Raw genomic sequence first — 15,214 nt, forward strand, 5'->3', positions numbered from 1 at the left:
CTAGATCATATATGTTAGGTTTTTCTCATATGCTTCACATAGCACATTGAAACAAATGCATCAGATGTTTGAACATTAATCTTCTTATATACAACTCTAGGACCCCTTATATTGGGCTCTTGCAGTGCTCAGGAACTCAGCCATATCCTCTGGTTGGTCCATGAAGTGTGATGATTTGCCTGGCTAGAGTCAGTGCAGGGCAATGGAAGAGTAGTTGTCTTCATTATGGAAATTGCATCTTTGGCATAAGGGATCCTGTAATTTATTGAACTGATGTTTGCAGTGTTGAAAAGATACAAGGATAATATCCAGAATGCAGACAAGAAATTACGAACAATGTTTGTGTAAGAATTGTAGTTTCTTGAGGAAGAGAGCTCAAGAATGGGTTTTGGGAATGGTTGTTTAGTGTTTACTAGAGGAGAACAAAAAATAATGAAGAAATTGTTTACAGAAAATGGAAAGGAATCCAGTTATTATTCATGTACATGAATAAAGCAAACAACAAGAAAACAAAGATTGGACCCTTTAAGGTAGTAGATAGTTACAAGAGTGACTCCAAGGAAATATGCAGGATGAACCTTCATTGAACAATTTAGAATAGCATTCAGCTCTAAATTTAGAGAAATTGGAAGTTGGACTGTTTAGTCAGTATAATGAAAATGCATAGATATTGAAATATTGGATGATGATATAGTTGAGGTGATTCATGAAATCCAAAGGGAAATCCCACCCATATTCCTCACAAGGACTAAAAATTGCAATAGGAGAATCATTGATGTTATTATTGGGCAGTAGCAGCATCATAAACAGTGAAGTAGGAGGTGCTGCTACTGTGAAGAGTAAAAAGAAGCTTAAGAATTGGGAAAAGTTGTTAAGTTTCAGTACCTTGAGGAGATACTCTAGTCTTACTAGAGTATCCAAGTCTCACCCTGCCTTCTTGTAGTGACCTTGTTATAACACCTCTTAGGGTGGAGCTAAAAAGTGGCATTGGAGTCTACCAGTTATGCTGAGGATTAAAAGAGGTGAGTGATAGAGGGTGATGGCGCTGAATGTGAATAGGATGACTGGTGAGAGTAAAAGGAAGGAGCTTGTGGAGAGGTTTAAAAGTTGTAGTGTAGATGTGCCAGGGATTAGGGAAATCCATGCCCTTGGGCAAGGTGTTTAGAGTGAAAATGGGGATAATGAGTGTAAGTTATGGGAGGGCATGGAAAGAGTGGTTTGGACAGGAATGAGTGAAAATTATCAGGGAAGAGGAAAGGAAGGACACACAATTCTGCTGTCATCTAGAGTGTGGGAGGGTGTTACAGAGTATGGATGGAATGGATTAAGAATAGTGTGGGTGAAAGGAGAGATTGGGATTGTGAAGTATGTATGGGTATGTGTAACGGCACCTGGGAATAGGTAGACTGTACGAGTCAAGGATTAAAGAAGCTGTTCTGGAGAAATGAGAATTAACTGTATCATCGGTTTTGAAAATGAGAGAAACATGGTCATATTGGGCGATATGAATGTGAAAGTGGGATATGATGAAATTGGTGAGGTAGTTTTTAAATGGGGAGTGCCTGGAGTAAATGAGAATGGGAGTTATCTGGTGGGTTTTTGTGTTGCAAGGGGTTTATACATGGATGAGGATTGATGGAAGTGAAGAGCAAAAGGCTGTGATGGACTATGTGGCAGTGGATAAAGATTGAGGAAGGCCATGCTAGATGCTGGAGCATGAGAGGATTCTTTGGAGACTGACCATTTCGTGGTCAGGGAGACCTGGAGATATGGCGAAGGGAAGAATGGAGAGGTAAAAGTGTTGGCAAGTGAGAAGATGAATCAAAAAAATGCAGGAAGGAGTATGAAGGGAAGGTAACTGGAAGCTTCAATGGAAGTGTAGTGAATGTACAGATGCAGTCATTGTGAATGGGGTGTTCAAAATGTTTAGAGAAATACTAGTAAAGGTTGTAGAATTAGTAGATGGATACAAAGTTGTGAGACACAGGAAAAAAAAAAGGGCAGTGCATGGTAAACAGAAAAGATTAGAAATGCTGTGGAAGAGAAGAAAAAGGCATATGGTAGATTGCTCAATAGGAATGCACCAGTGGAGGTTCAGCAAAGGGAGGAAGAATACAAAATATGTAAGTACATTGTTAAGAAGCTGATAGAGAAAAGCAAAGGATGGAGTAAATGAAGATTTTTGAAGATAGTTAAGTGAAAAGTTTTGGGATATTAAGAAACTATATAGGAAGGAGGTGAAAAAGGAAAGAGGTGGATGTAAGAGTAGAAATATTAGTGTGAGAAGTAAGGAAGGGGAGTTGATGAATCAAAAGGAGGAAGTGAAAGGAAGATGGAAAGAATATTTTGAAGAACTGATGAATCTGGGAGAAGGGGAGGCAGCAGTTGTTACATGCATGGGTATGGAGGATGGAAAGTAGAATATACAAGTGCAAGGGCCTATTGCAAATGGGAGGTAAGAAGTGAATGGGATTATGGCTGAAATGCTGAAGTATGAAGGAGAAAGTGTGATAGAGTGGATGCATCTTATATTTATTTTAAAGGAAAAGGTGCTAAGGATGTATGTAGCAATTATGGGGGAATGAGTCTGTTAAGTATACCAGGAAAAATGTATGCAAGGATATTAATTGATAGAGCGATGGAAGTGACTGAATGCAGAATAAGTGAAGAGCAATTTGGTTTTGGGAAAGGAAGGGGATGTGTGGATCAGATTTTTTGTTATAAAGATGACCATGGAAAAGCATGTACAGAAATATGAGAAATTGCATGTAGCTTTTTGGGATCTGGAGAAGCTTATGACAGAGTCGAGTGGAATGCTTTATAGGATGTGTTAAGGATATATGGTATAGGGGGACAACTATTGAATGGTGTGAAAGCCTTCTATAGAGGAACAAATGCGTGTGTCAGAGTGGATGGGGAGTTAAGCGAAAGTTTTGGGATACATGTAGGTGTGAGGCAGGGGTGTGTGATGTCACTGTGGAGTGATAAGAAAAATGAAAGCAAAACTAGGGAAAAGGAGTGAAGAGATGAAGTGTGGCAGTGAGATATGGTAGCTAGTGGCAAGCTTGTTTGTGGATTATATTGTGTTGTTTCCTGAGAGTGAAGAGGAGTTGCAGAAGGTAATGTGTTTTATGACGTGTGTAAGTATAGGTGATTGAAGGTAGGTACATGTAAAAATAAAGTAATGGTGTTTGAAAGGAAACAAAGGGAAAGCATAGATTTTGTAAAACCATATAGATTGAAAGAAAAAGTTTAAAAAATTGTGCTTTGGATAGGGGGGAAAAGAATGGAAGTGATGAGAGAGTTTAAGTATCAAGGAGCTGTCTTCGGTAAGTGTGGTGATATGGAAGGAGAGAGAAGGGAGAGAGCAGTACAGGGTAGAAGTTATTTGGTCCCATAATAGAATAAAGAAGGCTAAAGGTGTAAGTGAAAAGATTAAGGGACAACATAGTTCTCCCAACCCTGACCTATGCAGCAGAAACATGGACATGGAATGAGTCACAGAATTTAAGAATCCAGGCTGTGAAAATGAGCTATTTGAGAAGAGCATGTAGTGTGACAAGATGGAATTAAAAAAGAAATGAAAGGGTGTATGAGAGATGTGGTATGGCAAGGAATGCAAAGGGAATGAATTGTGTAGTAGAATAGGTTAAACATAATACTCTGAGGTGATTTGGGGAATGTGGAAAGAATGCATGACTGGGGGTTTACAAGGAGATTGTATGATAGTACAGTTCAAAGGGGTTGGTGTTCATGGAAGACCACCTATGGCATGGGCAAATAGGGTGGAGGAGTACTGGAGCAAGAGAAATAGTGAAGAACATGTGGAATGGTGTATGCAAGGGAGGCATGTAAGGACAGGGATAAGTGGAGACTCTTTTGCCACAGCCACCCCTTTATTGGAGTTTTTGGAGGGAATGGGCATCAGAGTTATGAATATAGATAGATTCACAGGGGAACAAATTTTAAAAAGATTTTTGGTGCTTCAGATTTTAGACATGATTTTAGGTATATTTATGCCACTGAATAAGAATATGAAATTCATTTCCTTCTAGCAGCTCTAGTTTTTGAGATAATGCTCTTATCAATAAATGTTCCTCTCATGAGCATAGATAGTTCTAAGTGGAGCTTAAAATGTGTGCTTCTACACATTGGCAACAAATATGGATCAATCCCAGTAGTTCACTCAACTAAGACGACTGAAGAGCAAAAACCAATCATCCTGGTCTTACAAAAGATATCATACCACGATCACCAATTGCTAGTCTGTATGGATCTTAAAATGGTGACTATTCTCCTGGGTCAGCAGAGTGGATACCCCAAGTACCCATGCATTATGTCTCTAGGACAGTAGAGCTAAGGATGAGCACTTGGTGAGAAAACAATGGCCCCTGAAAGAAAACATGGTGGCTACAGAAAAGAATGTAATTGCAGAACTCTTGGTTGACAGAGATAAGATCATTTTACCACCACTGCACATCAAACTTGGTTTAATGAAACAGTTTGTGAAGGCTTTGAACAAAGAATAGGACTGCTTTAACTACATATGCAGAAAACTTCCAGTGCTGATCATGGAGAAGCTGAAGGCAGGTATTTTCGACGGGTCGCAAATCAGGGAACTCATGAAAGACCCACATTTCCAAGATACGATGACCAATGCCGAGGCAGATGCAGTCTTCATTCACTCTGGTTGTAAGGAAATTTCTTGGGAACTGTAAAGCAGATAACTACACTGAACTAGTGGAGAACATGCTCTCTTCTTTCTGTCAACTTGGCTGTGAAATGAGCATCAAAGTGCATTACCTCCACAACCATTTGGATCGTTTCCCAGACAACCTTGGTGACCTAAGTGAGGAACAGGGTGAACGATTCCACCAGAATTTAAGAACCATGGAAGAAAGATACTGGGGACACTAGGATACCCATATGATGGCGGATTGCAGCTGGACTATTCAATGTGATTGTTCTGGGGCAGCCCATTGCAAGAAATCTTTGAAAGGTGAGATCCCTGAGTAAATGAACATTGTGTCAATGATTTATAGTTTTCTCTGCTTGTTTCACCATTACCTGATTCTATGGATGTAATTTAATCATAAATAAACAAATTCTGCATGTATGAAGCCTTTTTTTTTATCAAAAAGACAGCAATAATGATTTGTAGTCATCAATCCTTGTGCCTGATCTGTTGTATGCATAGCAATTAGGGGTATAATATATCTTGATTACCAGAGCTGATAGAGAAAAACTGATGGCATATCTCAGGCACCAAATTGTGTGTAACCCTTTGTTGTTATTGAAGCAAAGTGAAGATAAAACCAAAATTGTAGACAGTCACAAATTGGCATGTGTAAGACCGATACACAAAGGAGGATAAATGAAAACCAATGTGGATTTGAGACAAGAAAAAGTATTTAAACCCAATTATTTGCTTATTGCAATGACATACATAAAAGTTTAATCCAAGGAAAAAGATTGGATATTGTTTTTCTTGACTATGCAAAAGCATTCAGAAAAGTGGATATTGTTTTTCATGACTATGCAAAAGCATTCAGCAAAGTGAACCACAGGATTTTGCTAGAGAAAGCAGCTAAGCAAAATAATATGTGTAAGACAGGAAGATGGCTTAAAGAGTTTCTAACTGATGTAGAGTTCAAAGTGGTAGTAAACAGAACCATGTCTGAGGAGGAAGATATCCTGTCTTGATTACCACAGGGAGTGGTGTTAGCCTCAGTACTCAGTAATATCAAACTGACCTCAAAGTGAAGAAATGAAGAGCTTTGCTAATGACACTAAGAGTAAGCAAAATGATTGGATTAGAAACTGATCAAAAGGGGGTGCAAATATTTTAGTTTAAAAATGGGCACAAGCTAACCTAATAGAAATTTTTTCTTTCTTTTCATGCTTTTTCTCTGTTTCCTGTGTTATCAAGGTAATTCCAGGAAAGACTTCATTCACTTATGTCTATTTTCTAGTTGTGTAATGCACCAAAACCATACCCCCCTGTTCACAACCAAACCTCATAGACCTTTCCATGGTTTCCCTCGGCTGCTCCATATGCCTAGTTTCAGTCCACTGACAGCACACCACCCCTTTATGCCATGTTGCCCCAGTTCCCTCTATCCCATGTACACCTCTCACTTCCTGCATGTTCAGGCCTCAAGTGCTCACAATCCTTCTCACTCCATCCTTCCATCTCCACGTTAGTCTCCCCCTTCTTCCCGAATCTTTCAGTTTTGGCACATATATCATCTTTGTCAACCTCTCCTCACTCATTCTCACCACATCTCCAGATCATTTCATCGCACTCTCTTTAGCAGCTACAGCATGGTCTGAAACATCAGTTTTCACAGTGAAAGGAGTTGTAGGGTCAGTAGCTTATACCACCGAATCTGCAATGTCATTCTTTAAGTTCTCAAAAGCTACTACTGCATCAGTAGACAGAGGAAATCCATCAGCATGCAAGAAAGGATGGATCTTTTCAGAAAAATTAGGTATTCAGTGGAAGTATTGTGTAAGCATCCCCATTCATTTCTGTAAGCAGTATCCTTAGAGAGTGGAAGATTTAACAGTGGCTGAAGTTGCTCTGGGTCAGGTCTTATTGCTCCCTCCTTTTATTGAGTACCCACGAAGATTTATGGCTTGGATTCTAAAGTCACACTTGTTGTAATTGAGATTCAAGTTATAATCCTTAGCCCCATCAAAAAAACACGTCAAGTTCCTCTTCAGTCTCACCACACGCTGTTACATTATCCACATAAGCAAAAGTGCCCTTCACTCCCACCTTTTTAAGGATTTCACAAGTCACCCTTTGGTAAGCAGCCACTCCATTTTCCACTCCAAAAGGTATGCGATTGAATTCATAAAGTTTCCCATCTGCTTCAAAGGCAATGTACAGTTTTTCTTCCTCTCTTATAGCCACTTGATAGTATGCTGATAGTATGCTTTGCAATATTATTCACCATCTCCTCTATTCATGGCAAGGGATAAGCAACAAGTTCTGTGAATCAATGTATAGTTTGGGAATAGTCTATAACCATTCTTTTCTTGTGATTCTCATCCAAAGTGACTAATACTTGAGCCCTCCATGTTGAGTTGCTGGGCCCTACAATCCCTTCTTGGAGCATATGCTCAGTTTCTTTCTCAATAAACTTCTTGTCAGCCATGGAGTAATGTTTAGATTTGATAGCAATAGGCTTGCACTCTGCTATCAGATTTCTAAAAAGAAAAGGAGCAGGCACCTTTACAGCAGCTATTCCACATATCTCAAGGGGCAGCCTTTTCCCTCCGAATGCCACTTCCAGTGCAGAATGATTTTATAAGAATTCATGGCCCAAAATCACATCACTACATAAGTTGGGTAACACCTCAAGCTTAATGCCATGGCAAGTTTCTCCTTGCAGCTCTAGGTCCACAGTACGCTCACCCAAGATTTTCAAGGAAAATGATGTGTAATCGTGCACAAAGATTTTAGAACTGCCAGTGTCAGTAAGAGCATTAACAGGAATTCTGTTGGTTTTCGAACAGCAAACAGATTTATCAAGGTGTGAAGGTGTGGCTCCAGCTAGAGTAGCAAGCATTGCAGCAGAATGTCTCAAGTTGAAGGAACTGTTTAACTGTTTTACTGATTGACATACCTCAGCATAATGCCCATTTTTCTTACATTTCAAAAATATCTCCCTAGTGGAACACTGATTGCGGGGTTGCCGGTTGTAACCACAGAAGCACTGGTTGTAGCAGGAGAAACTGTATCAACTTTCTCTTCTGTGACTATCTAATCATCTGTATGACTCAGCGATTAGGGCAGTGCAGTGTTTATTGGTTTAGCTATAGCATAAGAGGCAAAATGTTTCTGGGTCATTTCCAGTGTGTGATTCCTGCTTATATGCGGTCTCTGAGTTTAGGGTTTTGTTTTGTAGTAGTTGCTGATGTATTGGGCCTGAGGCTAGCCCATTAGTAAAGGCATCAGTAACATAGTTGTACATGCTGTCACAGCTTTAAACCGGCAGTCCTTAGCTAGGAGCTTCAACACCTGGAGAAACTGGTCAAGAGATTCACCTGGTTCTTGTTTACGAGTGGCAAGAACATGTCTTACAAATATTTCATTTTTAGGTTTCACATTGTACAATACTCTCAAGGCCTTCTCAGCTTTTTCATACATATCACAATCTGATGTGTAGTCATACACTCATGGAGCAATGTAGTTAGTGAGAATAACAAGTTTATCTGCATTGGGAGAAGTTTTCTGCACATCCAGGGTGAAGTTTCTAAATGTTTTTAGCTAGGGGTTCCACTCCTTAGGAGCAGTGGCAGAGTCTGGATCTGTGTCAAAGTGGTCAGGCCGTAGAAACCGTTCCACGACCACTTAGAAATTGTTTGTGCAATAATTGGAAGCAAACCAACTGGATAACAGGACTTGTGGTTTTATTGTGCAAACAGTAGCACTGCAGTTATATCTTGTGATAGAATATGTGTAGCTATACACAACACAGCATTGATACTCAAGTTATACATCTGGCAGGCAAACCAACATAAAGAAAACCTTACCCAAAATTTTTCTCATCTGCAAGACTGGCAAAACTTAACATACACAAGGAAACACAAGCTTATCTGAGCTGGCCCATGACAATGACCCCTAATGTAACAAATTGCAAAGGGTTGTCAAATGTAAAGCTGTAACAGTTTACAGTTTCACATATTACCTTAACTGGTGAAAGGAGGGTCACCCTTCACCATACCAAATTTCTTGTGATGGGTAACCCTCTTTTACCAGTATTCAGTAATCTTTACATGGAATTCTTTGAAACAAAATTACTAAGGGATATCTTTGTGTTTGCTAATGGCTAACTGATGAAATTACACACATTTCTCCCTTTACTTAACAATATAGTACCTTCTATCAACTTTACTATGGAAGTAGAAAATAATTGTATGTTACTGTTTTAGATTACATGATCCATAGGGATAGTAACATGTAGATTTAGCATATATTCGTTTTATATTTATTTATTATACTTAGTCACTGTCTCCCGCATTAGTGAGGTAGCGCAAGGAAACAGACGAAAGAATGGCCCAACCCACCCACATACACATGTATATGCATAAATACCCACATACCTATACATTTCAATGTATACATACATATACATACACAGACATATACATACATACACATGTACATATTCAATACTTGCTGCCTTCACCCATTCCCTTTGCCACCCCGCCACACATGAAATTACACCCCCCTCCCCTCGCACAAGGTAGCGTTAGGAAAAGACAACAAAGGCTACATTCGTTCACACTCATTCCCTAGCTGTCATGTATAATGCACCGAAACCGCAGCTCCCTTTCCACATTCAGGCCCCACAAAACTTTCCATGGTTTACCCGAGACGCTTCGCATGCCGTGGTTCAATCCGTTGATGGCATGTTCACCCCAGTATACCACATCATTGTTCCAATTCACTCTATTCCTTGCACGCCTTTCAGCCCCGATCGCTCAAGATCTTTTTCACTCCATCCTTCCACCTCCAATTTGGTCTCCCACTTCTCCTTGTTCTCTCCACCTCTTACACATATATCTTGTATGTCAATCTTTCCTCACTCATTCTCTCCATGTGACCAATCCATTTCAATACACCCTCTTCTGCTCTCTCAACCACGCTCTTTTTATTGCCACTTATCTCTCTTACCCTTTCATTACTTACTCGATCAAACCTCCTCACACCACATGTTGTCCTCAGACATTTCATTTCCAACACATCCACCCTCCTCCGCACAACCCAATCTATAGCCCATGCCTTGTAACCATATAACATTGTTGGAACCACTGTTCCTTCAAACATACCCATTTTTGCTCTCTGAGATAAGGTTCTCGCCTTCTACACATTCTTCAATTCTCCCAGAACCTTTGCCTCCTCCCCTACCCTGTGACTCACTTCCGCTTCCATAGTTCCATCCACTGCTAAGTCCACTCCCAGTTATCTAAAGCACTTCACTTCCTCCAGTTTTTCTCCACTCAACCTTACCTCCCAATTGACTTGTCCCTCAACCTTACTGAACCTAATAACCTTGCTCTTATTCACATTTACTCTCACCTTTCTTCTTTCACGCACTTTACCAAACTCAGTCACCAACCTCTGTAGTTTCTCACCCGAATCAGCCACCAGCGCTGTATCATCAGTGAACAACACTGATGATACATACTTGCCCCTCTCTCCAAAACTCTTGCATTTACCTCCCTAACACCCCATCCATAAACAAATTAAATAACCATGGAGACATCATGCACCCCTGCCACAAACTGACATTCACTGGAAACCAATCACTTTCCTCTCTTCCTACTCTTGCACATGCCTTACATCATTAGTGAAAACTTTTCACTGCTTCTAGCAACTTACCTCCCATATACTCTTAATACCTTCAACAAAGTATCTCTATCAACCCTTTCATATGTCTTTTCCAGATTCATAAATGCTGTATACAAATCCATTTGCTTTTCTACATACATTCTTCAAAGCAAACACCTGATCCACTTATCCTCTACCACTTCTGAAACCACAATGCTCTTCCCCAGTCTGACACTCTGTACATGCCTTCTCCCTTTCAATCAGTACCCTCCCATATAATTTCCCAGGAATACTCAACAAACTTACACCTCTGTAATTTGAACACTCATCTTTATCCCCTTTGCCTTTCTGCATTGGCACTATGCATGCATTCCACCAATCCTCAGGCACTTCATCATGAACCATACATACATTGAATATCCTTACCAACCAATCAACAACACAGTCACCCCCTTTTTCAATGAATTCCATTGCAATGCCATCCAAACCTGCCACCTAGCTGGCTTTCATCTTCTGCAAAGCTTGCACTGTCTCCTCTCAGTCTGCCAAACCATTCTCCCTGACCCTCTCACTTCATACACTACCTTGACCAAAGCACCCTATATTTGCGACTCTGTCATCAAACTCTTTCTAAAAAGGGAAACAGAAGAGTAGTCATGCGGGGAGTGCTCATCCTCCTCAAAGGCTCAGATGTTTGTTCTTATATTCATTATTACTCAGCTTAACATGACAGAGTTAAGCTATCATCATTCCTTCCTTAGGGCATTATTTATGTGTAGGCTGAAATTTATTGGCTCCAAGTTAAAGTATCCTGGATCTTTTATTAATAAATTCCTAAAGTTGACAAATATTTTATAATGTTAAATCCAAACCTCCCTGTGATACCAAGAATCTTTTAATTCTTCCATTTAGTGATGATTTTACATTACTTCCCAGGTTGCTTAAATCCTTTTATGTAAATGTAGCTTTCAACAATAACAATACTATAAAGAATATCTCAATCAAAATCTTACCAGAAAATTCAGTGGGGTTTTCTTTACAGAATACTTTGTAAAAACTGTGATATGTTTTATGTTGGCTGACTGGTAAGGACCTTTATGTTAGACTCATTTTATTTTCTTATTTGTCTTTATTTGTTGCTGCTCCCGCGTTAGTGAGGTAGTGCAAGGAAACAGACGAAAGAATGGCCCAACCCACCCACATACACATGTATATACATACACGTCCACACATGCACATATACATACCTATACATCTCAATGTTTACATATATATACACACACAGACATATACATATATACATATGTACATAATTCATACTGTCTGCCCTTATTCATTCCCGTCGCCACCCCACCACACATGAAATGACAACCCCCTCTCCCCGCATGTGCGCAAGGTAGCACTAGCAAAAGATAACAAAGGCCACATTCACTCACACTCATTCTCTAGCTGTCATGTATAATGCACTAAAACCACAGCTTTCTTTTCACATCCAGGCCCCACAAAACTTTCCATGGTTTACCCCAAACGCTTCACATGCCCTGGTTCAATCCATAGACAGCACATCAACCCCTGTATACCACATCGTTCCAATTCACTCTATTCCTTGCATGCCTTTCACCCTCCTGCATGTTCAGGCCCCAATCATTCAAAATCTTTCCACCTCCAATTTAGTCTCCCACTTCTCCTCGTTCCCTCCACCACCGACACATATATCCTCTTTGTCAATCTTTCTTCTCTCATTCTCTCCGTATGACCAAACCATTGCAAAACACCCTCTTCTGCTCCCTCAACCACACTCTTATTATTACCACACATCTCTCTTACCCCTTCATTGCTTATTCCATCAAACCACCTCACACCACATATTGTCCTCAAACATCTCATTTCCGGCACTTCCACCCTCCTCCGCACAACTCTGTCTATAGCCCACGCCTCGCAACCATATAACATTGTTGGAACCACTATTCTTTCAAACATACCCATTTTGCTTTCCAAGGTAATGTTCTCGACTTCCACACATTCTTCAACGCTCCCAGAACTTTTGCCCCCTCCCTCACCCTATGATTCCCTTCCACTTCCATGGTTCCATCCGCTGCCAAATCCACTCCCAGATATCTAAAATTGACTTGTCCCTCAACCCTACAGTACCTAATAACCTTGCTCTTATTCACATTTACTCTTAGCTTCCTTCTTTCACACACTTTACCAAACTCAGTCATCAGCTTCTGCAGTTTCTCACCCGAATCAGCCACCAGTGCTGTATCATCAGCGAACAACAACTGACTCACTTCCCAAGCTCTCTCATCCACAACAGACTGCATACTTGCCCCTCTTTCCAAATCTCTTGCATTCACCTCCCTAACAACCCATCCATAAACAAATTAAACGACTATGGAGACATCACGCACCCTTGCCACAAACCACCATTCACTGAGAACCAATCACTTTCCTCTCTTGCTACTCGTACACATGCCGTACATCCTCTATAAAAACTTTTCACTGCTTCAAACAACTTGCCTCCCATGTCATATATTCTTAATACCTTCCACAGAGCATCTCATCAACTCCTTATCATGTGCCTTCTCCAGATCCATAAATGCTACATACATATCCATTTGCTTTTCTAAGTATTTCTCACATACATTCTTCAAAACAAACACCTGATCCACACATCCTCTACCACTTCTGAAACCACACTGCTCTTCCCCAATCTAATGCTCTGTACATGCCTTCACCCTCTCAATCAATACCCTACCATATAATTTCCCAGGAATACTCAACAAACTTATACCTATGTAATTTGAGCTTTCACTTTTATCCCCTTTGCCTTTCTACAATGGCACTATGTATACATTTGGCCAATCCTGAGGCACCTCTCCATGAGTCATACATACATTAGATTACATTGCCAACCAGTCAACAATATAGTCACCCCCTTTTTTAATAACTTCCACTGCAATACCATCCAATCCCACTGCCTTGCCAGCTTTCATCTTCTGCAAAGCTTTTACTACCTCTTCTCTGTTTACCAAATCATTGTCCTCAACCTTCTCACTTTGGACACCACCTCGATCAAAACATCCTATATCTGCCACTCTATCATCGAACACATTCAACAAACCTTCAAAATACTCACTCCATCTCCTTCTCACATCACCACTACTTGTTATCACCTCCCCATTAGCCCCCTTCACTGATGTTCCCATTTGTTCACTTGTCTTACACACTTTATTTACCTCCTTCCAGAACATCTTTTTATCCTCCCTAAAATTTGATGATACTGTCTCACCCCAACTCTCATTTGCCCTCTTTTTCATATCTTGCACCTTTCTCTTGTCCTCCTGCCTCTTTCTTTTATAGATCTCTTAGTCATTTGCATTATTTCCATGCAAAAATCGTCCAAATCCCTCTCTCTTCTCTTTCACTAATACTCTTACTTCTTCGTCCCACCACTCACTACCCTTTCTAATCTGCCCACCTCCCACGATTCTCATGCCACAAGCATCTTTTGCGCAAGCCATCACTGCTTCCCTAAATTCATCCCATTCCTCCCCCACTCCCCTTACGTCCTTTGTTCTCACCTTTTTCCATTTTGTACTCAGTCTTTTATGGTACTTCCTCACCCAAGTCTCCTTCCCAAGCTCACTTACTCTCACCACTCTCTTCACCCCAACATTCTCTCTTCTTTTCTGAAAACCTCTACATATCTTCACCTTCACCTCCTCAAGATAATGATCAGACATCCCTCCAGTTGCACCTCTCAGCACATTAACATCCAAAAGTCTCTCTTTTGCGCGCCTATCAATTAACATGTAATCCAGTAACGCTCTCTGGCCCTCTCTCCTACTTACATATGTATACTTATGTATGTCTCTCTTTTTAAACCAGGTATTTCCAATCACCAGTCCTTTTCCAGCACATAAATCAACAAGCTCTTCACCATTTCCATTTACAACACAGACCACCCCATGTACACCAATTATTCCCTCATCTGCCCCATTACTCACCTTTGCATTCAAATCACCCATCACTATAACCCGGTCTCGTATATCAAAACTACTAACACACTCACTCAGCTGCTCCCAAAACACTTGCCTCTCATGATCTTTCTTCTCATGGCTAGGTGCATATGCACCAATGATCACCCATCTCTCTCCATCCACTTTCAGTTTTACACATATCAATCTAGAGTTTACTTTCTTACACTCTATCACATACTCCCACCACTTCTGTTTCAGGAGTAGTGCTACTCCTTCCCTTGCTCTTGTCCTTTCACTAACCCCTGACTTTACTCCCAAAACATTCCCAAACCACTCTTCCCCTTTACCCTTGAGCTTTGTTTCACTCAGAGCCAAAACATCTAGGTTCCTTTCCTCAAACATACTATCTATCTCTCCTTTTTTCTCATCTTGGTTATATCCACACACATTTAGACACCCCAATGTGAGCCTTCGAGGAGGATGAGCACTCCCCGCATGACTCCTTCTGTTTCCCCTTTTAGAAAGTTGAAAATACAAGGAAGGGAGGGTCTCTAGCCCCCCACTCTCGTCCCCTTTAGTTGCCTTCTACGACATGAGGAATGCGTTACATGAATGTAATACTATATTTGTTTTGCTTTAGCACAAGATAGGAATGAAATGCTTTGTTTACTCATGTCAAACTATGTCCATTGTATTGTCTGGAGTAATGCTAATTCAGTTAACTGTAACTCCTTTACCAGGAGAAATATCATTGAATCCTTTATTATTAAATACGCAAAGAATTGTAACATTAATGTTAGTGAAGGTCTACACGAACTGAATAGCTTTGTCATAGGCAAAATTTCTAAACAGATCCTTTTCCTGTCCACATTATAAAAATTGTATG

The 15,214-nt window shown here is 40.4% G+C and overlaps 1 protein-coding gene across 2 annotated transcripts in view; it reads left to right on the forward strand.

The window, feature by feature from the left end:
* The window catches only part of LOC139749413 (uncharacterized), a 172,338-nt gene that overhangs the window by 144,717 nt on the left and 12,407 nt on the right, over positions 1-15,214 (forward strand). The window lies entirely within an intron of this gene.

This window comes from Panulirus ornatus, chromosome 7 (assembly GCF_036320965.1).
Source record: "Panulirus ornatus isolate Po-2019 chromosome 7, ASM3632096v1, whole genome shotgun sequence".
NCBI classification, from domain to species: Eukaryota; Metazoa; Arthropoda; class Malacostraca; order Decapoda; family Palinuridae; genus Panulirus; species Panulirus ornatus.